Here is a 26,154-nt window from a genome sequence, read left to right on the forward strand (position 1 = left end):
GCCATATAACACCTTACCTTAATCAACATAACATCCTCAAAATGGTTTATCGAAGGAGGCAACATATGTATAATTTTATATACAAAATTGTTAAGACTGGGAAACCTCCATATTTAAATGAAAAATTTTTAGATTTGTCTAGAATACATACTACACGGAACACTGGAACATTTCTTCTTCCGCGTCACAGAACTGCGGCTTTCCAAAAATCATTTTCTTATCTAGCTGTCAAAATGTGGAACGGGCTGTCAAAAAGAACAAAAAACTTGTCTCTGGTTAAATTTAGAAAGTATATAAGAAACATGTTATTACAAGAACAACTTAACTAAATTAAATTATTAACAACTATTTTTCTACCATCTATCCAGCTGTCGAGAATCTGCACACTGTCCGGCTTCTCGTCCTTGGCACTTTTTCGTTGGGTCTAGAAGTTATATTATAAAAATATTATCGTATTTGATTTGTTAATGCCCTTCTCCTTCAACACAGTTCAGTTTTGGTTTAGTTTATTAATTTTTTCTTTTGTCTTATATTAAATATTACTTCTCATTGGGGTCTTTTCGCAAAGGTCTACCTTTGTGGTGGACATTTTGTAATCGGTTTTATAATCGTGAGAAGATCCTTTTTTGTCTAAAAACGTTTTGTATATTCTCTGTTGTATATTGTAATATTCTGTTTTTTTGGCAAAATAAACTTTTTGTATTGTATTGTATTGTATTGTATTGTCTTCTATTTTGATTTTGGCCGTTTTATTGTAATAAATGTTTCTGATAATTATTAGATATTTGTTGTTAATACCAATTTCTTGCATTAGAGTTATTAATTTGTCATGTTTGACTTTGTCAAATGCTTTCTGGTAATCTATAAAGCATACGTATATATCACAATTTACATCCCTGCATCTGTGAAATAGCACTTGCACAGCAAAAAGGGCCTCCAGTGTTCCCAGAGCATCACAAAATCCGAATTGTGTTCTTGTTAGTTGTTCCTCGCACTTTGTATACAGAGAGAGTCTGTAAAGTGGAATAAATTCAATATCTCAAATACTAATTGTTTTTTTGGAAAATGCTCAGACCCGTCGATTATTATTTCAAATTGTCCTTTTTGACATTCAATAAAAATGTATACAGGGTGTCCCAATTTAGAGATATGACGTCATCGTCGATTTTCTTAAATGGCAACACTGTCATTTTGATAGCTAATTTGATAGGGTTTGTAAAGTTATACATAACTGCAAAATATCAAATTTTTATTCTCTACCATTTACAAGATAATAGAAAATAACAAAGTTATATCTGTAATTTGGAATATATTCAATAATTAAAATACTAACTGTTTTTTTGAAAAATGCTCAGACCCGTCGATTAGTATATCAAATTGTCATTTTTGACATATAATAATAATGTATACAGGGTGTCCCAATTTAGAGATATGACGTCATCGTTGATTTTCTTAAATGGCAACACTATCATTTTGATAGCTATTTTGATAGCGTGTGTAAAGTTATACACATCTGAAAAATTTCAAAATTTTATTCCCTACCATTTACAAGATAATAAAAAATAACAAAGTTATGAAGAACAAGAAGTAATCAAATAATAATTGAATTTATTTATTTCAATTAAGCAAATGCTCATAACGTTGCCCATTGACAATTTGACAATAATTGAGGGCAACATTATGAGTTTTTGCTTAATTTATTGAAATAATTAAATTCAATTATTAGTTGATTACTTCTTTTTCATAACTTTGTTATTTTTTATTATCATCTAAATGGTAGAGAATACAAATTTGAAATTTTGCAGTTGTGTATAACTTTACACACCCTATCAAAATAGCTATCAAAATGACAGTGTTGCCATTTAAGAAAATCAACGATGACGTCATATCTCTAAATTGGGACACCCTGTATACATTATTATTATATGTCAAAAAGGACAATTTGATATACTAATCAACGGGTCTGAGCATTTTTCAAAAAAACAGTTAGTATTTTAATTATTGAATATATTCCAAATTACAGATATAACTTTGTTATTTTCTATTATCTTGTAAATGGTAGAGAATAAAAATTTGATATTTTGCAGTTATGTATAACTTTACAAACCCTATCAAATTAGCTATCAAAATGACAGTGTTGCCATTTAAGAAAATCGACGATGACGTCATATCTCTAAATTGGGACACCCTGTATACATTATTATTGAATGTCAAAAAGGACAATTTGAAATACTAATCGACGGGTCTGAGCATTTTCCAAAAAAACAATTAGTATTTGAGATATTGAATTTATTCCACTTTACAGACTCTCTCTGTATATTCGTTTGTGAATGACCTTTAGAAATGTTAAGTAAATGGCTTTAACATGCATAAAAAGATCAAGGAAATAACAGGTAAAAAAGTGAAACAAGTATCCATCGTAAAGGACAAAAAAGGTAAAATAATTACAGATTTAAATGAAAAACTGGCAAGATGGACAGAATACATTGAAGAACTTTTTGCAGACGAAAGACCAGAAATAGCAGTGGCAGAACCTACAGACAACAGGGCCTGAAATCCTAAAAAGCGACATAGAATATGCTATAAGGAACACAAAAGGGGGTAAAGCTGTAGGACCAGATGAAATTCCTGTAGAATTGTTGAAACTTATAGACGACGACACACTTGAAATAATGGTGAACCTCTTTAACACAATTTATAGAACAGGCATCATACCAAAGAAATAGCTCTCCTCTACTTTTGTCACAATCCCGAAGACGAATAACGCCAGAGAGTGTTCAGACCACAAAACTATAGTATTGATGAGCCACACACTAAAAGTATTTTTTTAAATAATTCACAAAAGAATATTTAATAAATTAGAAGAGGACATAAGCGCCACACAGTTTGGATTCAGAAGTGGATTGGGAACACGGGAAGCTTTGTTTGGTCTGAGTGTGTTAATGCAAAGATGTTTGGATGTAAACCAAGACCTCTACGTAGTTTCATAGATTTTGAGAAGGCCTTCGATAAAGTCAGACACCAAAAGCTGTATGAAATTCTAAGAAGCAAAAACATCGACAGTCGCGACATTAACATCATATCCAGGATGTACTGGGGACAAACGGCAAAAATCAAGGTTGATAATGAGTTAACCGAAGAAATTGAGATTCGTCGAGGTGTGCGTCAGGGTTGTGTGCTTTCTCCACTACTATTCAATATTATAGCGAAACAATATGTCAGGAAGCGCTCCTAGAGCAAAACATTGGTATGAACATTAAAGGAGAGTTAATTAACAATATACGATACGCTGATGACATGCTAATAGTAACAGATAATCTAGCAAATTTACAGTATTTGATGGAAAACATAAACATATACCAATAAGTATGGTCTAAAACTGAACATCAAAAAGACTAAATTCATGATTGCAACAAAGAAGCTATACACCAATGTGAATTTAACCATAAATAATCAGCCAGTTGAAAGAGTTACGTCCTACAAATATTTAGGGGTTTGCTTCACTGATACTAATGACCAGACAAGAGAAATCAAGAGGCGAATAGAGATATTCGCGAAACAAGACAATCGTTTGTCAAAATGAAAAAGTTCCTATGCAGCCGGGACATAAATATAAACTTAAGAACTAGAATGTTAAGGTGCTATGTTTTCTCCGTTCTGCTGTATGGCATGGAAGCTTGGACACTGAAAAAGATAAACATCAAAAACATTGAGGCATTCGAGATATGGTGTTACAGGAGAATGTGGAAAATACCATAGACAGAAAGAGTAACAAATCAAGATATTTTGCTGAAGATAGGGAAGGAATGCGAAGTCATAAAAACAATACAAACGAAAAAACTGGAATATCTAGGCCACATAATGAGAGGAGAAAAGTACTCTCTGCTAAGACTTATAATCCAAGGAAAAATCTCGGGAAAGAGAAATGTGGGACGTAGGAGGATTTCCTGGCTGCGAAATTTAAGGGAGTGGTATGAGTGCAGTTCAATACAGTTGTTCAGAGCTGCAGCCAACAAAGTTAAGATTACTGTGATGGTAGCCAACCTCCGATAGGAGACGCTACTGCAAGAAGAAAAAGTAAATGACTCATAAGGCTTATAATTCTATAGTCATCGCATTGGGTTTTTTTGGAAGATTTATAAAAGTTGATTCTAGCCATTTTTGGGGAATTATGCCTGTGTCATATATATTGTTAAATATATTTTTTGTCAACCATTTTATGCCGTCGTAGTCCATAAGTTTTAAGATTTCAGAATGAAAATGATCAGGGCCTACTGCTTTACCATCTTTGGTGGGACTTTTGATGGCATACGTTACTTCTTCAACTGTAAGTGGAGGTCCAGATTTGCAATTGGTGTTTGTTGTGATGCCAGTGTTACTTCGTATATCTTGAAAAGTTTTTTCCACGTATTTAATCCAAATATCCATTTTCTGCTCTATTTCCAATACTATGTTTCCCTTATTATCGGTCACAAATTCAGTGTTCTTGTGTTTATATAAGCCTGCAGCTTCTTTGATCTTTTTATGGAGGTTAAACGAATCATGTTTTTGTTGTAATAACTCTATCTCTGTACATTTCGAGCTTAACCAATTTTCTTTTGCTATTTTAATAGCCCTTTTAATTTCGTTATTTATTTTGTTATAGTTATTCTTATTCTAAATACACACAAAATCTTCCTCCTCCCTTATCCTTCGCAAGAATGTTGTGACCTTATGGTATTCGACGTATGGTTGCTATTCATTCTTCTTTCGCCCGAACATGATGTGGTGGTGATGCTTTATTTGGTCTTACCATCGGAATGGCGATCTTTCTCGGCTTCTGTTACATCTACTTTGCATTCAACCAATAATCTTTGAATACTTTCCTTTCTTCTGATTATATGTCTAGAATAATTCAATGTATTTTGGTTGAAGATTATGGTAAGCCTAGTGTTAATGTCGAGTTTTGTTAATATTAAGATATGTGTGCAGTGTCACTATGAGTCCTGAATGGACTTTTTTATGACCCAAATTTCTGCAGCAGAGGTAGCTAAGCAAGGAAAAATGAAAAACTCAAAGAAGATACAAAAACTTAATGCAAAAAAAGAAGTAATATATGAAAGCTAAGCACACAACGAACATAGTAGAGCTAGAAATTTAAATAAAACCATTTCAAAAGATAGGCAGAAAAGGCATATTAAACTTTAACACTAACGAAACAACGGATACAAACAATTAAGGCATGTACATAATATGCGAAATTATTAAGATTATTTCATTTATAGGAGATTCTGAAAAAGCTACAGAAATATATGATGAGCAGATTTTTCATCGCGTGTTTAATTCTGTCCAATCAGATTATTATTACAGTGGTAACATTCTACTGTACAATAGTACAGTGGTAATTTTCAACTGTACAAAATTACAGTGGGAATTTTTTTAAGGAGATTGTTTCTGTTTATTGGCAACCAGTTTCCTAGTTTTGACAACTATCACATTTAAGAGAATATCAATAATAAACATTTAGTTCTGCATCTAATGTCAAATTGTCACGAGGACACTTCGGTAAGATTATTACATGAATAAAACTGTATTTATAAATATTTTTAACTAATATTTTATTAATATCTTCGTCTCAATATTTGCTAAACTGTGCTGTTCACTTTGACAAGTTGAAAAATATGTGTCACATTAATTGGGATCAATGTCACTGAATGTTTTTATACAAAGTCTTGAATTTTATAATAGATGTAAGTATTAAAAAATAACCTTACAAATGTGACACGACAGTAAGAATAAATAAGAAAATATTGCTCCACTTTTTCTCAAATTTGTTTTTGAAACAAGCCAGACAACAAGTTTTCGAAAAATTGTCGCATTATTGTCAATTTATTCTCACTCTCTTGTGATATTAATGCCGATAATTTTTGATAATATCCCATCGTCAAGCATTACGTCAGATGCCCTTCGTTACTACGCAAAAATGAATGTTCAGTGACATTATTCACAATTAATGACATAATTGACATAATTTATAACATATTGACATAAAACTGTCAAAGTGTCACAAAGACTCAATAAAAACTGGATGAGAGCGGAGCAAAATAGACGGGGTTGGAAACAGGGCGAAGAGGCTTATGTTCAGCAGTGGACTTTTGAAGCTGGATGATAGCTTTGTAGCAGGTCTAAAAAGAGTTTTTGCTCATACAGATATTAAAATCAATAAAATACTTACAAATTGTATAGATGCTAAAAGTAAAAAGCAAACGGAATATAACTCCACTTTCATTTTCTCATAAAACATATTTAAACCAAACTGAAAGCATATTAATATTATAAAAAAATTTAGAACTTGTCGCAGAAACAAGAAAAGTTTAAAATATCCGTTGAACATCTCGACAATCCAAGCAAAATGCTTATAGATCTTGTGAAAATAAATGAAAGAAGCACTTTTCCTATTTTGGTTAAAACTCATTAAATTTAGTTCGTCATATACGCATAAAATTTTAAACTCAATTTGTTTGTTGATCTCCATCATTATTATGTCAATATACACTATTGTTTGGATGGTAGTTATGGTTATTATGCAAATGTACCATTTAGTGTACAATTTTTGGTTAATCAAAACCCCTACCACCGCGATCAGTGTCATGGTCAATGTATAAATGATAGCCGTGAAAGTTCCCCCTCTTTTGGTTTTTTCAGTTTTTTTCTCAATAGTTTCCATAAATTTTAATAACTTAAACCACTTTGTCTTCCTCAGAATAATACTGTAAAGGCAAACAATATTGATACTCATTAAAACAGCAAGATGAGCAGCAAAGTACAATATCTCATCTGGATCTTCTTTTGGAAAAGATATTGATCGAATTGCTAGGGCATAAAAGATCCAGAAACATTTAGAGAGTACTTGCAAAATAAATACAGATTTGGAACGAAGTGGTATTATGCCTAAAAAAGCGCTAATAATCTTGTGAGTTTTAAACCAAGTGTGTCCTTTATTGTTTGAATGTAACATATTAAACGTTGTTTCTATTTTCTCCTATTCGGTTTTTTAAGCCATACAGTCAACTGAAAGAACAGCTAAAAACTGTTTCGTTTAGGTGTCAGTATATTTTAAAATGAATACGTTTATTAATATTGCATGAAGCACGTTTTAAAAGATAATTATCTCTTCTCTATTAAGGACACGCGACATCCATTGTAGATAAATTAATTTTTCTTAATAATATATCGGTATTTTACACACAGTAGCGCAATAATTATCTATTATTTAAATAGATTAATTCAATGTTTAATCAAACTATACAGAGACAATTAAAAAAACTACAGAATTGTACTGCGTGGTATAACTCACACAGTAAAAACTAACAAGACAAAGCGAAGTCCGTGAGTGTGTCCGTGAGTGAGTCGGTGGCATAAAGACTGATACAGTCCCACGAATGGAAGCCATTTTTATGATACACGATAAATTAGATAGACATAAAGATATACTTAGATTTGACAAAATTCGTGCTACATAATTTTTTATTACCTCGGAAGCTCTAGTCTCAGAGATTTAAGGCAGTGGATTCTTTAATAGATGTTAATGATATAGTCTTATTAGCTTATGTTAAATATTTTAAAGGCAAATGCAGAATTAAATACATTTATTTTAATATCTAGGTACACATGTCTTTCTATCACAAAATACTATAATCGACTGACCCATTAAATAATTCATTATCCATATTCGGGCATCTATGCTGTTTGTCAGAACATCCATTTCTTTTAGTCATCCGTCAGGGCCGGCGTAGCAAATATTCTTTACAGTCGGCCACGCTTCCCTTATCCACGTCCTCGTGGATCCGATGCCTCTGATTTACCTAGATCATAAAAAACATGTTAACTTTAAAAGACAAGACTATGAAATAAATAAGACACATGCCATATTAATAATGGGACTACTACAAATCTAACAGGAGTCATCCATCCAGTTCATCTTAAGTTGGACCTGAAATATTAGCTTAAGATCTACAGCTAGTAAATTTCTTTTAAAAAAACATGCTACACCCATAGTAACAAAACAACTCTTATGAGTTCGCTTCTAAATTATGCAATAAGAAAGCAACTCTCATAAGTTCGCTTCTTTAGTAAATTACATTAAAAACAACATGCAATAGGTAAACATGCTATACTAATAGCAAGACAACATTTCTAAGAGTTGTAAGATAAGAGTATAAGACCATAAGAGTACAAGACTTATAAGTTCGCCTCTAAAATATGCAATACCTGCAATAAGAAAACAACTCTTATAAGTTCGCCTCTTCAGTAAATTCCATTAAGCAAAACATGCAATAGGTACCTATAGTAAGAAAAGAGCTCTTATAAGTTCGTTTCTTTAGAACTTGCCCTCTCCAAACCCCTTACCATGGGTTGGAAGAGCCGTTGTCTAAGAGCTAGTTTCTTATACTTTTGCGGTCAACCATCTTAAGAGATCCGTTTCGTTAGGACCCTTATAAGTTCGTTTCTTTAGAACTCGCCTAGGACTCTTTAAGAACTCTTTTCGTAAGAGTTCTGTTGCTAGCTATCTTCGAGATCCGTTTCGTTAGGACTCTTTATAAGTTCGTTTCGTTAGAACTCTTGTAGCTAGCTAACGTGTGATCCAAAATTATTGCCATCACAGGTGGCTCTGAATTACAGAGATAGATACAGCGCATGTCTATTCTTAATTCAGATATATTTTCCAGTTTACGTCAACTTTGCAGTGTACGTCAACTTAACAAGAAAAGTTAGGTTGTGTAAAGATGTTGGCGATGGACATATACAGCATCTTGTTTGATTGTATTTATTATTGTTACTGATAATTTCATTAATTCTTTTTATTTCTGATTAAAGTTCTGTGTTAAAGGTTTTGACTGATTTTTCTATGTTTTATAATGTTAATCAAAATTAATTGATAAACCAATGATATAAATTCAGATTAAAACAAGACATACGTAATTTTTTTTGTACAGCTAGCCTTGATCACAATAACTGTGGATCGCTCGTTATCTTGGAGATCCGTTTCGTTAGGATCCAAATCCCCTTTGGATTCAGAACTGACGTCAGTATTGAAAGGTTTCATCTTATCGTTAGATGACACACCTTCATTTTTCTTTTGAGATCTCACGGAACCTTGAGGATCCTCGATTACGTAACGATCATGATCTAAAACCCTTTTTAATGATATAAGGATCAGGTAATTAGGGAGTCATTCGTTTGACGTCCTCTTGAATTCTTCGTTGAATTCAATCACTTTGTCAAATGTTTGCTTTTATTTGACCTGGTTTGCATCAGTCATTCGTTTGACGTCCGCTTGAATTCTTCGTTGAATTCATTCACTTTGTCAAAGGTTTGCTTTTATTTGACCTGGTTTGGATCAGTCATTCGTTTGACGTCCGCTTGAATTCTTCGTTGAATTCAATCACTTTGTCAAATGTTTGCTTTTATTTGACCTGGTTTGGATCAGTCATTCGTTTGACGTCCGCTTGAATTCTTCGTTGAATTCAATCACTTTGTCGAATGTTTGCTTTTATTTGACCAGGTTTGCATCAGTCATTCGTTTGACGTCCGCTTGAATTCTTCGTTGAATTCAATCACTTTGTCAAATGTTTGCTTTTATTTGACCTGGTTTGGATCAGTCATTCGTTTGACGTCCGCTTGAATTCTTCGTTGAATTCAATCACTTTGTCGAATGTTTGCTTTTATTTGACCAGGTTTGCATCAGTCATTCGTTTGACGTCCGCACATATTTTCGATAGATCGCCCCGGTCTGCCTCCTGTAATGACACTTCGTTGGCCAGAACAGCATCGGCTATACCTCTTGGTTGGTAACCCAACATTACTTCGTAGGGCGTTTTTTTTGTGGTTGAATTCTTCGTTGAATTCAATCCCCCATTTGGAACGAATTCATCTCAAGTAATCTCGTCTTCACTGCAGGATGATAAAGAAGCTACTATTGTACAATTATACCTTTCCACTTGTCCGTTTACTTTAGGAGCAGCAGTGGAATTCAGAACATGTTTTATATTAAGTGATGTACAATAATCCTTGAATCGTTGGGAAGCATAGCAAAAACCTCCATCGCTAATTATTCTTCTTGCTACACCAAAGTTTTCAATTGCACTTTTCAAAAAAGTAATCACCGGGGTAACTTTGGTGGACTGCACAGCCTTCATAAAAAAAGAACTTAGTGAAAGCATCGACGATGACAATGAGATAAGAGTTCCTTCGTTTTGACTTTACAAATGGACCTAGATGATCTATATGCAGTGTATCAAAAGGTACTGCAACCTTCTCAATAGAATGCACAAGTCCAGGTTTTTTCTTTTCACCAGGTTCCTTATTATATAAGCCTTCTAGACAACCTCCAATGTATTTCTTAACATATTTTATCATACCTGAGAACCAGTATAATTGAGATATTGCCGAAATAGTCTTTTCTACTGACATGTGACCAGTTCCATCATGATAATGCAAAAAAACCTGCCTGCGGGCTTGCCTTAGAGCAACCCACCTTTTGCCTTCTGAAGTTTTTCGATATAGTCGATTGTTTATAATGCAGTAGTTTTGATGGATATCTTTTTCTTCCTTATCTGATGGAGATTTCGACAGCAGATCTATGATAGTGTTGCATCTTTCATCTTTTAATTGGGCATGTAAGATCCAATCTTCTTGATCGATGTTCACAAGGTTTATCTTAACCGTGAGTGCCTTCTCTGCAATTTTTGCGACAGTATCTCTGCTTAGAGCATGTGGCATTTTCGTACCTGGACGGTATTCAATGTCCAAAGTAAATTCTTGAATGGTTAACCACCATCTTTCAATTCTGGGAATTATATCTCTTTTGGTCAATGTGATCCGCTCTGCATTACAATCTGCAACCACCTTAAAATGGATTTCGATGAGATAAATTCGAAAATGTTGTAATGAATTTACTACTGCCATGGTTTCTAACTCCAGATTGTAAACAGCAAGGACAGGCCTCGAAGTCAATTTATTCTTGAGGGTTTCGAAAGCACACGTTGTTCGTCACCCCATACAAACTTGACATATTTTTTCGTGAGAAGTGTCAAAAGTCTTGCAATCGTGGCAAAGTCCTTTACATATTTTCTGAAGTAACTTGACAAACCCAAAAATTGGCGTGTAGTGTCGACATCAACAGGTTCTGGAAATCGTTCAATTGCTTCTGTTTTCAGCTGTAAAGTCGTGAAATACATACAATCTTTTAATTTTTCTAAGAACTCGTCTGCACGTGGAAGTGGAAATCGATCCTTAACAGTCTTCGAATTAATGCACGATAATCTACACACATTCGATTTTCTCCATTTTTCTTTTGGACTAATAGAATCGGACTTGAATAAGGTGAACTAGATTCTTGAATTACTCCATTAGCCTGTAAATCATCTACGATAGTCTGTACAACTTTTTGTTCATTGTAAGACAAACCATAAGGACGATACACGACAGGACGATCATCAGTAAGATGGATTTGCATTTTAAGAATATCTGTTTTACCCAATTCACTAATGTTTTGTGAAAAACAGCACCTAAATTGATTCAGTAAGTCAAGGAGCTCTACTGCTTACTCCTCAGATAAATTTGAATTACATAACACATACTTTTTAGAAAACAAACAAGAATTGTGTAAAGAACGGGTCATTATACTAACATCAGAAGAAACACTTTTATCTTCAACACAATCAACACCTCTAGCTACAATTTGAGTTTCACTTACGTCAACTAAGGTGACATGTATTCAAATTATTGTACCCTGTTCTAGCCTGATTTACATGTGGAATATCATAGCAGTTCGTTCCAGTCACTAATAGATCCCAACATCCCAAAACAAAATTCAGGAATGCACTTCGGCTCCACAAATGTTCCATTAACCGCATCGTTGGGTTGTGCTTGGTGCTGGATGAGCCTTTTTTTTTTTGACTAGTAACTCTAATCTATCGAGTTTATCACTAACATACATTTCGAGTAGTGGAGGAGTGTTGAGACTCTTTTACTTGCTGAAGCTACCCGAACGATGTTCGTTTCTCTAGATTTGGGAATCTTGGAACTTGTCTGATGATGTAAATGATATTGTCGGTTTTATCTTGTAATCATAGTCGTTACTACTACTGCTAGATTCGGATGTTGAACTTGAACTTAGTCTGGATCCTTTCCTTCAACCCATTGCTTTTGTTTCCTTTTTATATACTATATTTATATAATAATATATACCTACTTATATTCATGCTTTTCAAATAAAATTGCGAAGTTAAATTGAGAGAAGGTTGTTGCTACACGTTGAACAACCTCTCGGACTTAAATAATGCAATATAAGCTTAATACTACACGTTGAATAGCTTATACAGAGCGTTCACCAATCAACCAGACATACCACTTCGAAGGAAGCGCCAAAATGGGCAACACTGTCTATTATTCCACTATAGTATCGATGCGTAATCGTCCATCGACAGATTTAAACAAATAATACTTTAGGTTCTGAAATTACTAATCTACAATGAGTAGGTGACGTAATATGGTTGTTAAATTACCGGCAAGTGGGTAAATAAACCGGCTGCTCAAATTCCTCAAACATTTATTACCAAACATTTAAAATTAATTTTTAACTGTTAAAGATATTCAAAACTCATCTACTCGATAGTAACAGTATGTTATTAAAATCGCTTTATCAATTTTTCTCTTTTCTCGATTATTAGTTTTTATTGCATAGTATATAAATTATTGTAATGACTGAATAAATAATTAATTTAAAATAATACTTTTAATGTAAATTAATAAATAATTCACGCAATTAACAAGTAAGGATTTAAAAGAATATTCAAAAACTAAAGCCATAGTCACCGCTATTTTAAAAATGACATTGACACTCTACGACTGTACCGTCTACACTCTAAATATTTATAAATGCATGTGTATAAATTATAACAATAACGCATACCTTATTAAATGTGGAAAAACCGGCAGTGCTCACACCCTAAGCGCGCATATCTAATTGAAACCCAAACGCAGTGTATATTCTTATAAATATTTTAATCTATTTTAAATTTATATCGCGAAATATAAATATTACTAAACGTTGAATAGTTTATATCTCCCTATAAATATTTTAATATATTTCAAATTCAAATACCAAAATATAAGTCTATTATCTACACTTTGAATAGCTTATAAAAATATAATACATTATTAATATAATAAAATTGTGAAGTTAATAAAAGAGAAGTCTGTTGCTACACGTTGAACAGTTTCTCAAACTTAAATAAGGTAATATAAGCTTAATACTATACGTTGATTAGCTTATATACTATCCTTATAAATATTTTAACTTTTTTCAAAATCAAATCGCGAAATATAAGTCTATTAGCTACACTTTGAATAGCTCATAAATATATTCCGATAAATATTTTAACCTTTTTCAAAATCAAATCGCGAAATATAAGTCTATTAGCTACACTTTGAATAGCTCATAAAAATATTCCGATCAATATTTTAATCTTTTTCAAAATCAAATCGCGAAATATGTCTATTAACTACACTTTGAATAGCTTATACATCACGATAAATATTTTAATATCTATTAAATAAACTATCTGATAAATACATACAGTTCAATCCTCTTAACCCCATCAGACACAAGTTCGAAGTTCCAACAGACATCCTGTCATAAAAAATATGTGGTACAATGTACATCATTGGCAAAGAAACAGCACAAATTGATCCAAAAACAACTCATAAAAACACCCAGGTGATTCACCGTACTTTAAATATTATTTACACGTCGCATTTAGTGCAAATTCCGGATAAAATTCCAGGTAAAACACTTTAACGTAACAACACTTCACAAGTTCACTTCTTGCAGGAAAATTCCATTGCTATTTTTGTCACTTTCGAAACATTCACATACGATATACTATTATTGTGTTTTTAAACAAATATCACTATTAAATAAGTATAAATATAACTTAACACTTGTTATAGCACATGGATAATATCCCACCGCTGCTTTGTTAAATATTTTAAAGGCAAATGCAGAATTAAATACATTTATTTTAATATCTAGGTACACATGTCTTTCTATCACAAAATACTATAATCGACTGACCCATTAAATAATTCATTATCCATATTCGGGCATCTATGCTGTTTGTCAGAACATCCATTTCTTTTAGTCATCCGTCAGGGCCGGCAGGCAAATATTCTTTACACTTAGAAAAATTAAAAAGATAGAAAAATTGAAATAAGGATGTGAAATAAAAAGATAAAAAAAATACAAAAAAAATAAAAAATTGGGCGCCATTGGTTACCTAAGGGAAACCAAACTTTATACAAAAAAAAATAGAAATAAAACAAAGAAAGATAAATCAAAATAAAACAAAGAAACATAGTCAAATAAAATGATATATATAATATACAAAATATTATAATGTAACTTACCTCCTTTACTTTATACTCAAAATTATATGCTCAGTCAATTTTTTATTGTTCTTAGGATTCAAGAGAGAAGGAAAGAAATAATAAAATTATATGTTGAAAATCAAACATTATTTATTAAAAAGCAAAACAAAATGAATCTCTGATCTCTGTGTTACAATTAGAGTTCTAGATTATCAAATAAACAAAGATGAAACGAAAAAGTTTTACAAGCATAAAAATGATACCTTTACAATGAATGTCCTGTTTTCTTCTGTTGGTTGGTTGGTAAGTCCAAAACGCTATTTCACTACGCGAAAAAACACTTCACTGTTAATAGCTACAGCAAACAGTACATAAGGTTATCCATTGTTTATAAAAGAATTTATAGAAAAATTCAGCATTCAACTCGAACAAAATTATTTAGTTAAACTCGAACAAAATCATTTAAAGTTCAATAAACTGGAACAAAATTTACTTTTACTCGAACAAGATTATCAAAAGTTCATTAAACTGGACCAAAATTTACTAGCCAGCTTAGTATTCAACTAAGGGGTTGACACTAGTAACAAAAAAAGAAAACTATACATCATTCCTGCTTCTGACTGCACGAAAAAACAAAATACCAAAAATGGTATCTACAAATTAACGACAATTCGCCTGATAGCAACGAAAATTGTCGAAGTCCCATTTATCCACCACACTTCATCGCCGCGCTGAGTTCTCAGCCGGCCAGGAAACTGGTATTTAACTACATTTTGTAACACTAACTCGAAACTGTACTTGGTGACGGGTTCAACACAACTTAACTTGATGATGGCCCTGGTGGAACTGCTTAACAGAACCGGACATGATGATGGGCCTAATGGGACTGACCTCTCTAAGCTCTACCTTGATCCTTCTAAACTTGGGTTCCTTCTCCCAAAAAAAAAGAAGTTACCTCCTACTTTAACAGTATCACCTACTTTTACCAATAGTGACCATACAAAACATTCCTTTACCAATCGGGTGGTTAGAAAAACTTACTCAGGACATCCCATAAACGCCATGATTTTTTACTTTCTACCAATACGGACTCGTTATCTTTTCAATAACAAGATTTTTTTAAGTTCTCACGGAATGAGATGACTCATACTATCCCGTTAGTTTTTAGAACTCAATATTACTAAAGAGATCGGCTTATTTTAGGTTGAGCCTTCCGGTTCTGATACAAACATTCAATAGATTTGTGTCTGAGAACGCCATAAACCTTAAGACTCTAGTTTACAAATGCCATAAAAACCTTTTATCTTGCAAACTACAACACTGCAGGGGTTCTTCCTCTAGATATTTGACTATCTAGGAAAAAAGGATTCTAGTCTTCACTTTGCGTGAGATAATATAAACAAAATCCGGACAAACCGTCGATAAAAATATTCCACCGAGAGATTTATAGCTTTAGCTTATTGGGCGGTGCCCAAGCATTACTTGTACAAGCAAAAACAACTACGTTACATTTCAAAGAAACGGAACGATAAATAAAATTCGTAATATTCATCATTGTAAGAACGTCGAATTGACAAAACTCACACTATGCGGAAGATCAATATACAGGGCGTAGCGAAAGTGTTTCAAATGTAAACTAGATAGGAATTTCAAATATTTAGACGGTAATTTCGGGACTGTTTCAAGACAAAGAGAAATTTTAGAAAGTAAGTTATTTATATCAATCGAATTAGCACAGAAAACGACAATAATATCGTTCCCATACCACCAGATTGACAACAGGTGGAATACTTTCTTTGGTTACACCTCCTGAGATTTTCAAAATTTATAAATCATACAGGATGCCGAGGAAATTAAGATGAGAGAATTTTAAATAATTCACAACTCATCTGCTCAGCGTGGTAAAAGTTCCAACCAGAAAGATGCCTTCATACTCCTGCAAAAGAGTAAATGAATTAAAAATGTATAAACATTTTCAATTTATTTGCAACACGAAAATGCAGTAGCTGCATAATATTCTGATTAAATCGGAGAGTGCAGGAAGAGTCTATACCGGTTTCGGAGGTCTTTTCCCCTCATCAGTAGTCCCATATCCTCTTCTCTCCGGTTTCTCGAGGCATCACACTTTGGGCCTTTCCGAATTGCAAAGAAAGAAATGTCACGGATGAACTAGAACTAGAGCCATCTACCGAAAAACAAAGTAAGTTAACAATCGAAGTAGCACAGAAAACGACAATAAATATCGTCTCCATACCACCAGATTGACAACAGGTGGAATACTTTCTTACAGGCCCATAGTAAGTTATGGCTGCGAAACATGGGTGGTGACACAGAAATCTGCCAATGCATTAGATGTGTTTGAAAGAAAAGTATTACGTAGGATACTGGGCCCAATAAGGGAAAATAACAACTGGCGAATTAGGTATAATAGAGAAATATACGAGCAATATAGCGAACCAACTCTAGCACAACACACTAAACTACAGAGATTACGGTGGGCAGGGCACGTGGTCCGCATGCATGAGAATAGAATCCCCAGAAAATTACTGAATGCAAAAATGCAGGGAAGAAGACCGGTTGGAAGACCTAAAAAGAGATGGGAAGACGAAGTCGATGAGGATGCCAGGAACTTCCTGGGAACGCGTTCATGGAAAAGAACAGCGGTAAATCGAAATGATTGGAGAAGCTTATTGAAGGAGGCCAAGGCTCGATTTGGGCTGTAGTGCCATTGGATGGATGAATGGATGGAATACTTTCTTTGGTTACACCTCCTGAGATTTTCAAAATTTATAAATCAAACAGGATGTACCTGAGAAGAACCAGAGTATTATGCAGCTGCTGCATTTTCGTGTTGCAAAGAAATTTAAAATGTTTATACATTTTTAATTCATTTACTCTTTTGTAGGAGTATCAAGGAATCTTTCTTGTTGGAACTTTTACCACGCTGAGCAGATGAGTTGTGAATTATTTAAAATTCTCTCATCTTAATTTCCTCGGCATCCTGTTTGATTTATAAATTTTAAAAATCTCAAACTGAATCTCTGAACTAATCCAAACAATTAATAGTATCAAAAGCAAATCTTCCTGTAGTACTGATGGTCTATCGATCAAAATTTTTTCTAATCTTCCAGAAAGTCCTCACCTCACTAATTAATGATTCCTTTGAGAAAGGTAAATTTCCAGAGTGCCTGAAGACAGCCATCATTATTCCTCTTCATAAGGGTGGTGAAATATCTAATACCTGCAATTATAGACCTATTGCACTACTACCGGTACTCTCCAAAATTATTGAGAGACTCATAAAAGCCCGACTTATGTCCTTTCTAGTTGAAAACAACATTTTATCACAAAATCAGTTCGGCTTTTTAAATAATAAATGCACCACTGATGCCATGTTTTCTGGACTACATGAGGTATATCAAGCACTGAACAATAATCTTTGCACTGCCACCGTTTTTTGTGACTATGCCAAAGCTTTTGATTGTGTAAATCACAACATTTTGATAAAAAAACTAAATTTCTACGGAATTAGAGGCATTTCTTTAGATTGGTTCCAATCTTACTTGGAAGATAGGAAACAACTGGTTAGAGCAAATGATAAAGACTCTAGTCTCAAAAACATTGTATGTGGGGTACCTCAAGGTTCAGTATTGGGTCCTCTACTTTTCCTTATCTTTATTAATGACATCACTAATTTAAAAATCGATGGAAACATCTTTCTTTTTGCTGATGATACCAGTATCACTTGGAGCAACTCAAATATTGCAACTCTTCATGCTACTATAACTTCTGATCTACTTACAATAAAAACCTGGTCTGACTCTAATTTACTCTCGTTTAACGTAGATAAAACAGTAGCATTGTCTTATAAAGGAGTCCTTCAACCCTTACCTCTTAATAACAGCCAGATCAGTACCGTTGATTCTGTAAAATTTCTTGGCATTTTTTTAGACAGCAACCTTAAATGGTCCCTCCATATCGATTTGTTACGGAAGAAACTCTCTTCAGCCTGCTATGCTATAAGATCTGTTTCGAATGAACTCAATTTAGCATCTTCCAAAATAACATATTTTTCTTTGTTCGAGTCACATCTTCGTTATGGTCTTTCCTTTTTGGGGTTCTGGTACAGCTGCCCAATTCGATGTTATTTTTAAATTACAAAACAGAGCTATAAGATATCTGTTTGGCCTCAGAAGAACAACACACTGCAGAAGTTACTTCAAAGATCACGGAATTTTAACCCTTCCATCTTTGTATATTTTAGAAACTGTTTGCTTAATTCGTAAACATCTACATGTCTTTCCACCAAGACCTAATCATCACTACTTCACGAGAAATTTTACGTTTGACGTCTATTTGCCGACCCCGTCCTCGGAGTTAGTAAAGAAATCGATATTATATTCCGCAAAAAAAATGTACAACCATCTCCCCCTACAACTAAAATCTGCACCATCTTTTCCCAAATTCCGTAAACTGACAAAAGCCTACCTGTCTGAACTATTATTCAGTAGAAGATTATTTTAGTCAATAACTAAGAAATTACAGTACCCTTTGCACAAGTAGTATTTTTATTATTTTTTAATCTATATTTGGGTGTCATATGCAGCAGCTTAACTTTTTAACTTTTAAACCTTTTTTATTAATTATTAGGTAGACTATGGATTTGCAATTTATTTAAATTTTTGCAATTGATTATTTCTGTTTTAACTTCGATTTATTTATTTATTTTATTTAACTTATTGACGATTTATGTAATTTTAGTAAATTGGATTGTTACTGTTTTATTTTTTTTTTACTATTTATAAGCTTTGTCGATAAAATTGTAAAAATTTTCATGGCAATAAAGCATATTTCTATTCTATTCTATATTCTATTCAGGAGGTGTAACCAAAGAAAGTATTCCACCTGTTGTCAATCTGGTGGTATGGGAACGATATTTATTGTCGTTTTCTTCGACGATCTCGACGATATCTACTTCGATTGATAACTTACTTTGTTTTTCGCTAGATGGCTCTAGTTCATCCGTAAAATTTCTTTCTTTGCAATTCGGAAAGGCCCAAAGTGTGATACCTGGAGAAATCGGAGAGAAGAGGATATGGGACTACTGATGAGGGGGAAAACACCTCCGAAACCGGTATAGACTCTTCCTGCACTCTCCGATTTAACCAGAGTATTATGCAGCTGCTGCATTTTCGTGTTGCAAAGAAATTGAAAATGTTTATACATTTCTAGAAATTTTAGAAATTCAAATTACCCTCATTTTAGACGTATTCGATTTGAATTTAGTTCAAGACCAAACGTGATATTAGAAGTATAATTGGTAAACAAGAGAATGTAAATGTTATCGTAATACAGCCGACACTCGATGACTCGACCGTTGATAACTCGAAATTCTCAATCACTCGTACTTGTACTCTGATCCCGACTCAATCTTATGCTATTCTATTGTGAAGAATTTAACCTCTATAACTGTTACCGTTATTGTTAAATGCTTATTCTGAAGAACTCATACAAGAAACTTTGGTAAATGAGACAGTCGGCATAAAAGTGAATGGAAGTTTAATTAATAACATTAGAAATGCCGAATACAGTCATAATAGCCGACTTTCTAAGTCATGGAAGACTTAGAAAGAATAATGAACAAAATGTTAAGTTTTAACATTAAAAATAAGCGAGCTACGCTCAAAATAAAGTTGGCCCTCTTTTTTTTGTAAAAAATCATGAAAATCTCGCCGTATTTAGCTCCCCAAATGAAATTAGTCGCTACCGCTTTACAAACAATTTACTTACCTATCTATTTTTTATATGATCTGTCAGTCTCACCAGTTTAAAGTGTTTATTTTTGAAAGGGTTATAATTGAGAAAGCTTGAATTGGTCACTATTCATGAGTGTATGCAAATTTTGAACAGCCATATATTAACCAATTTTTGTCTTACGGAGAAACAAAATAAACTAGCATATTTATAATAGCAAAATCTACATTTTTTTACTCTTTAAGATTTTTTTTATCACTAATACTTTTTAAGTTATTTTGAAAAAATGAAATTTTTCAAAAATTTTTAGAAAATTTTTTTTTACTATAAAATCAAATGTTTTTAAAAACAAGCACTTCAAACCAATCAGACTTACAGATCATATAAACAATACACGTACAGTTAAAAAAGATGGTAAAGCCAAACGATTAATTTTATTTAGGGTGCTAAATAGAGGGAGGTTTTCACGATTTTTTTTACCAAAAAAAAGGGGCCAACTTTTTTTTTCAGTGTAACTCGTTTATTTTTGGTGCTGTAAACTTTTGTAAAAAAACAAATAATAAGCTTTTTTCGATACTTTAAAAATGTTAATAAGGTTTTCCCGAAAAACGCTTCTTTCTTCGGTGATTTCGCGTTGAATTATTTGATTTGGAATTAGACGAATAAGAACGTATTTTTCATGAGCTGCAACTTTGCTTCTACACTCGAAAAGTATTGACTTACATAAAAAACTGTATAGAACAAAAGGTGCTTAAAATAAGTCAATTTATCAATTTCTGGCCTCATTTTAAACACGCGTTTTTCACCCCCCGAGAAGGGGTAAATGTCACCCCCCAAGTAAAAGCAACCAACGGCACAAATTCAACTTTGAAGTGGAGGGTAAGTAGAACCTAAATCCAAATTTTCATGCAATTGGGAGTTGCCCTGGAAATTACACTCCAAAACGGTCATTTATTGGGCTAGTTATAATTTTATGAAAATGAAAAAGGTTCTATGTAACAAAGATTTAACATTAGCTCTTAAAGTACGCCTAACAAAATGTTACGTATACAGTGTACTATACTATGGAATGGAATCATGGACGTTAAATGTAGAAACAATGAGACGACTTAACGCCTTTGAAATGTGGACCTATAGAAGAATTATGAGGGTTTCCTGGGTAGATAGATTGGATAGAGACGAACAACGAAGTACTGAGAAGAATAGGTAAAGAGAAGGAAGTTGAACTTACAATTAAAGAAAGAAAACTACAGTGTCTCGGACATGTGATTGATGTGATGCGGGGCGAGAAGTATGGCATCCTGCGACTCATAATGCAAAGAAAGATAGATGGCAGAAGAAGCATCGGAAGAAGACGAATTTCATGGCTGAAGAACCTGAGAGAATGGTTTGGATGCAGCTCAAAACAACTATTTAGAGCTACTGCCTCAAAACTTAAAATAGCTATGATGATTGCCAACCTCCGTAGCGGAGATGGCACCTGAATAAAAAGAAGATGACTCGTAGTTGCTATAGTAATCCTACTTAGTACGAGATGAACCGCAGGTTCGGACATTGGGTTGACGTACTTACTTGAGTGGGAAATGGTGTGAAGTTACCATCCGTGGGATTATGCCTGAACGCATCCAAGGTCATATTCTTTCTAGTCAAAGATGGCAATGATATCTCTTAGAGTTCCGAGGCTAAAAAGGCTTAAAACGATGTGACATGACTTGGCAATCTTAGTTTGCTGCAATTGTCGCAGTCGTTATTTAGATTGTTTTCCATGTTGGAACTCAGAATTGTCTGGCGGGGTGTTGTACCTGGTAGAGCAGTTCCCACATCTAAGCGGTCTATTGAGACTCAGCCCTCAGCTTCGGGATTTGTCTTGTTGGTTAGACGAGACCCCCGGTATATTAAAAAGTAAATCCGTTTAAAAACAAAGTTTTTCTGATAACGTCGACAATATGGGTCAGAAGTCTAGACAAGAGCATTCAAAACAGAATTAATGCGGTAGAATATAACTTGAGGAAATTTCGAAGAACTAAAACAGAGGAGGATGCGCTCATCCAGCCAATCAGACATGTTTCACTTTTGGCTAAGAAATACAAGAGCGCCCAGTAATCTATAAGGCGTTAAGGCAGTAGAGAGACAGCAGTGTTGCCAATCGGCGGATAATTATCCGATTTGCGTATTTTTTTGAGAGTTGTGGTATCTTCTGCGTATCTTTAAATAAATCGGATATTTGCGTATATTTTTCAGTGTATCTACCAATCTACTACAACAGACTAATAACAAAAATAAGTTTAAAAAAAATCTGCTTCTAATTCATATATTCCCAACAACTCATTAATTTTAACACATTTAGTAACAATGTTAGCGACATCCGATACTTTTCATGGTAATTATCAAAGTACGGACATATAAGAAGGGACAAAAGAGACCTGTGCGAATTGTTTTGTTTAGAATTTGAATGCCCAAATATTTCCACTTAAGGCATACTGATCCAATTCAAATTTCAAAAATAGGGATTCTGCCGTCCGATTTTATTTATGGGTTTTTAGTCTTTAAACTTATGATAGCTACTGCACGATTTAGTTTTGTTTTTATTTTATGTAGTGCAGTGCTTAAGTAAACGTCTGTTGAAATAAGTTTTGTTTTGTGAAAATACTTTTTCATAATGGATAAATTGTAAAATTAAGAAATGAAACTAATATATATTTGTTTCCTAATTTAAAAAAAAAGTATTTCCATTGCTATTCCTTCTACCATTTTCAAACGCTAATGTCAACGATGTAACCAAAAAGATCCTAAGGGGGGGTTACAACTACATACTGGAGGGTAGTAATGGTAGTAATGGTGTTAAGCGTATAGAGCTCAAAGTACATCTCAATGGGGGTTACAACCCCCAAAACCCCCCTGGTTACGCCACTGGCTAATATAGAAAGGGTTTTCAGTAATGTATTCAATATAAAAACAGATTAAAGAAACCTCTTAAGTACATCTACAATTAGGGCTTTATTGGCGACAAAAGATGGTGTCGGTAATACTGGCTGTGTAAAATTTACACCTTCAAACAAATGTTACAATGTAACGTATGTCAAAATAAAAAATAAGAATTTTGTACTTTATTATATTGTGTTTTTTGTGTTTTGAATTACGTACCTACATGTTTAGGTTTTAATGTTTTAAGATTGTCAGTTATGTTTCTACTGTTTTAGGTGTAATAAATCTTTAGTTGCTAAATGATCGTAGGAGCAAAATTTCGGACCAATAATTTTTAAATGCATTCATTTTTTTCGAATCCTGAGAAAACTAACAAATATTTTTGAAAAATTTAAAAGCAGAATGAAAGATTACATTATTACCGAGGGCCAAAAGTCCCCTAGAATAAACAAAAAGGTTTTTTTGAATGAGATATATGAAATTAAAAATCACACTCAATTTTGTCCTTTATTTCACCGCTGTAACTGATTACAATAAAAATTTTAGAAATCTTCAGGGACTTTCGGCCCTCGGTAATAATGTAATATTTCATTCTGTGTATAAATTTTTCAAAAATACTTATTAGTTTTCTCAGTACTCGAAAAACCATTGACCAGAAATTTTGCGCCTATGCTCTTAATGTAGTTGTAGTTTTTTGTATTGATTTATTTATTATTTATTTTTCTAGTACCTAGGTTTAGATAGTTATTACGTTTTAATAAAATAATATTTAAAAGTGTTTCTTTTACTCAAAAATAAATAAAAAGATCCAAATAATGAAATATTTAGATAATTTAACACTTACAATAACACAAAATACGTAGAATATAATAATAGTAGGTTATTACATGAATTAATAAGCTAGGATACGAGATTTCAATCTATAAACGAAAATTTTTAAAATAAACGGTAAAACAGAAAATCCAGCAGATTAAAAATTATTCTGTAATAAGTAGTCAGATAAAAGAATAACATTTGCAACATTGATTTTAATTACAGAATAATTATTTTTGGTGTAGTAATAGTAATGGTGTTAAGCGTAGAGAGCTCAAAGTATGTACATCCAAATGGGAAGGGTTATAATCCCCCAACCCCCGCTGGTTACGCCTATGAGCGTATCTTTTTGTGACAAATCGGATATTTTTCGAGCGACCATCGGATAAACTAGAGAAATGCGGTTGGCAACACTGAGAGACAGACAGACAGACAGACAGACAGACAGACAGACAGAGAGAGAGAGAGAGAGAGAGAGAGAGAGAGAGAGAGAGAGAGAGAGAGATGATAAAAAATGGCCAGTGGTGTTGTAATACAGGGTGTTTGGTAAAGAATGGGCCATGGCTTAACCTTAAATTCCTTAGTATAAAATAGGTAGATTTAAGCTAACTTACCTTAGTACGAAAGTTGATAATAACCGAAATACAGGGTGTCAAAGTTAAACTTTTATTTTATTTATTGTTAAATATTTCCTGACAGGCATGGGATAATAACACGAAATTTGGTAAGCTGGGGTTTTTTGGGACGAGAAAGCTAAATTCGCCACCAAAAATGATGTATTACCCAGAGGGCGCCACATACGCCTTTCAGCGCTTATTTATTAAGTTCAGCTTTTTTATTACCCACTGTACATACTTTTCGAATCAAAACTTTTATTCTCTTAATATTTTTACTTAAAAAAGGTATACTACATTCATCTTGCTAAACTCAACAGTTTTCGAGATAAACGCCTTTTAAATCTGTGAGACAACATAATTTTTTGTATATCATTGTAGTTACACACGAAAAATAACTTAAAATCATAAAACTTTACAAAAATGAATCGCAAATTTCTTCAAATGGAATTTGCGATGCAATGAGCTAAATATGAGAACTGGCACAATTATTATGGTTTCAAGTTTATTTTTCGTGTCTACTACAATGATATTATGCAAAAAATTATGTTGTATCGCAGATTTAAAATGCGTTTATCTCGAAAACAGTTGAGTTTAGCGAGATGAATGTAGTATACCTTTTTTAAGTAAAAATATTAAGAGAATACAAATTTTTATTAAAAAAGTATGTAGAGTGGGGGATAAAAAAAAATCAAACGTATTAAATGAGAGCTGAAAGACGTATGTAGCGCCCTCTGGGTAATACATCATTTTTGGTGACGAATTTAGATTATTAAAAATCCCCCATTTACCAAATTTCGTGTTGTTGTTCCATGCCTGTCAGGAAATATTCAAGAATAAATAAAATAAAAGTTTAATTTTGACACCCTGTATTTCGGTTACTATCAACTTTGGTACTAAGGTAAGTTAGCTTAAATCGACCTATTTTAAGCTCAGGAATCTAAGGTAAAGCTATGGCCCGTTCTTTACCAAACACCCTGTATACCGGGTGTCCACTTATATTTTCCCCCCTTTTAACTGCCTATAACTTCTAAACGGCTCAAGATAGAAATATGCGGTTTTCTCTGAAACGTTTTATTTTAGTAAAAGTTTTGTCTGAATGGATTGAATTTTTTGTATCGCTCTCAAATACGAAAAAAAAATGGCGGATTTTTGAAAAAAATGTTGTTGACTTTTTTTTAATGGAACACCCAGTATATTTTTTTGTAAATTGAAAAAAAAGTCATTCACCTATCCAGCGATATAAAGTTTTTCAAAATCGGTTGTCACATCACTGAGTAATTAATTTTTAAAATGATAGGTGCAACATGGATATCACATACCTAAATAACTGGTAGGGGAGCAAAGTATACTAAATGTGCAGTCACTCGAGCGCTTTGGGGACCTATTGGGTTGTAAACAGTAGGTCCTAAAACCAAAAAAAGTTAAGTAAAGTTTTCCATTTTAGTGGGCGCTTGCCATTTTTTAATTTAATTTTCCATTTCCAACAATCGTTTTTTCCGATTATAGCGACATCTATCCATAATTCGAAAAAATGTTTCGAATAAAAGTTACTTATTTTTACGTGAGGAATCCAAATCTGCAATAAAAAGTGAGGGTTCCTATTTAAGATTTTAAAGTAACCCCCCACCCCACA

The sequence above is a fragment of the Diabrotica virgifera genome, chromosome 3 (assembly GCF_917563875.1).
Source record: "Diabrotica virgifera virgifera chromosome 3, PGI_DIABVI_V3a".
NCBI lineage: Eukaryota > Metazoa > Arthropoda > Insecta > Coleoptera > Chrysomelidae > Diabrotica > Diabrotica virgifera.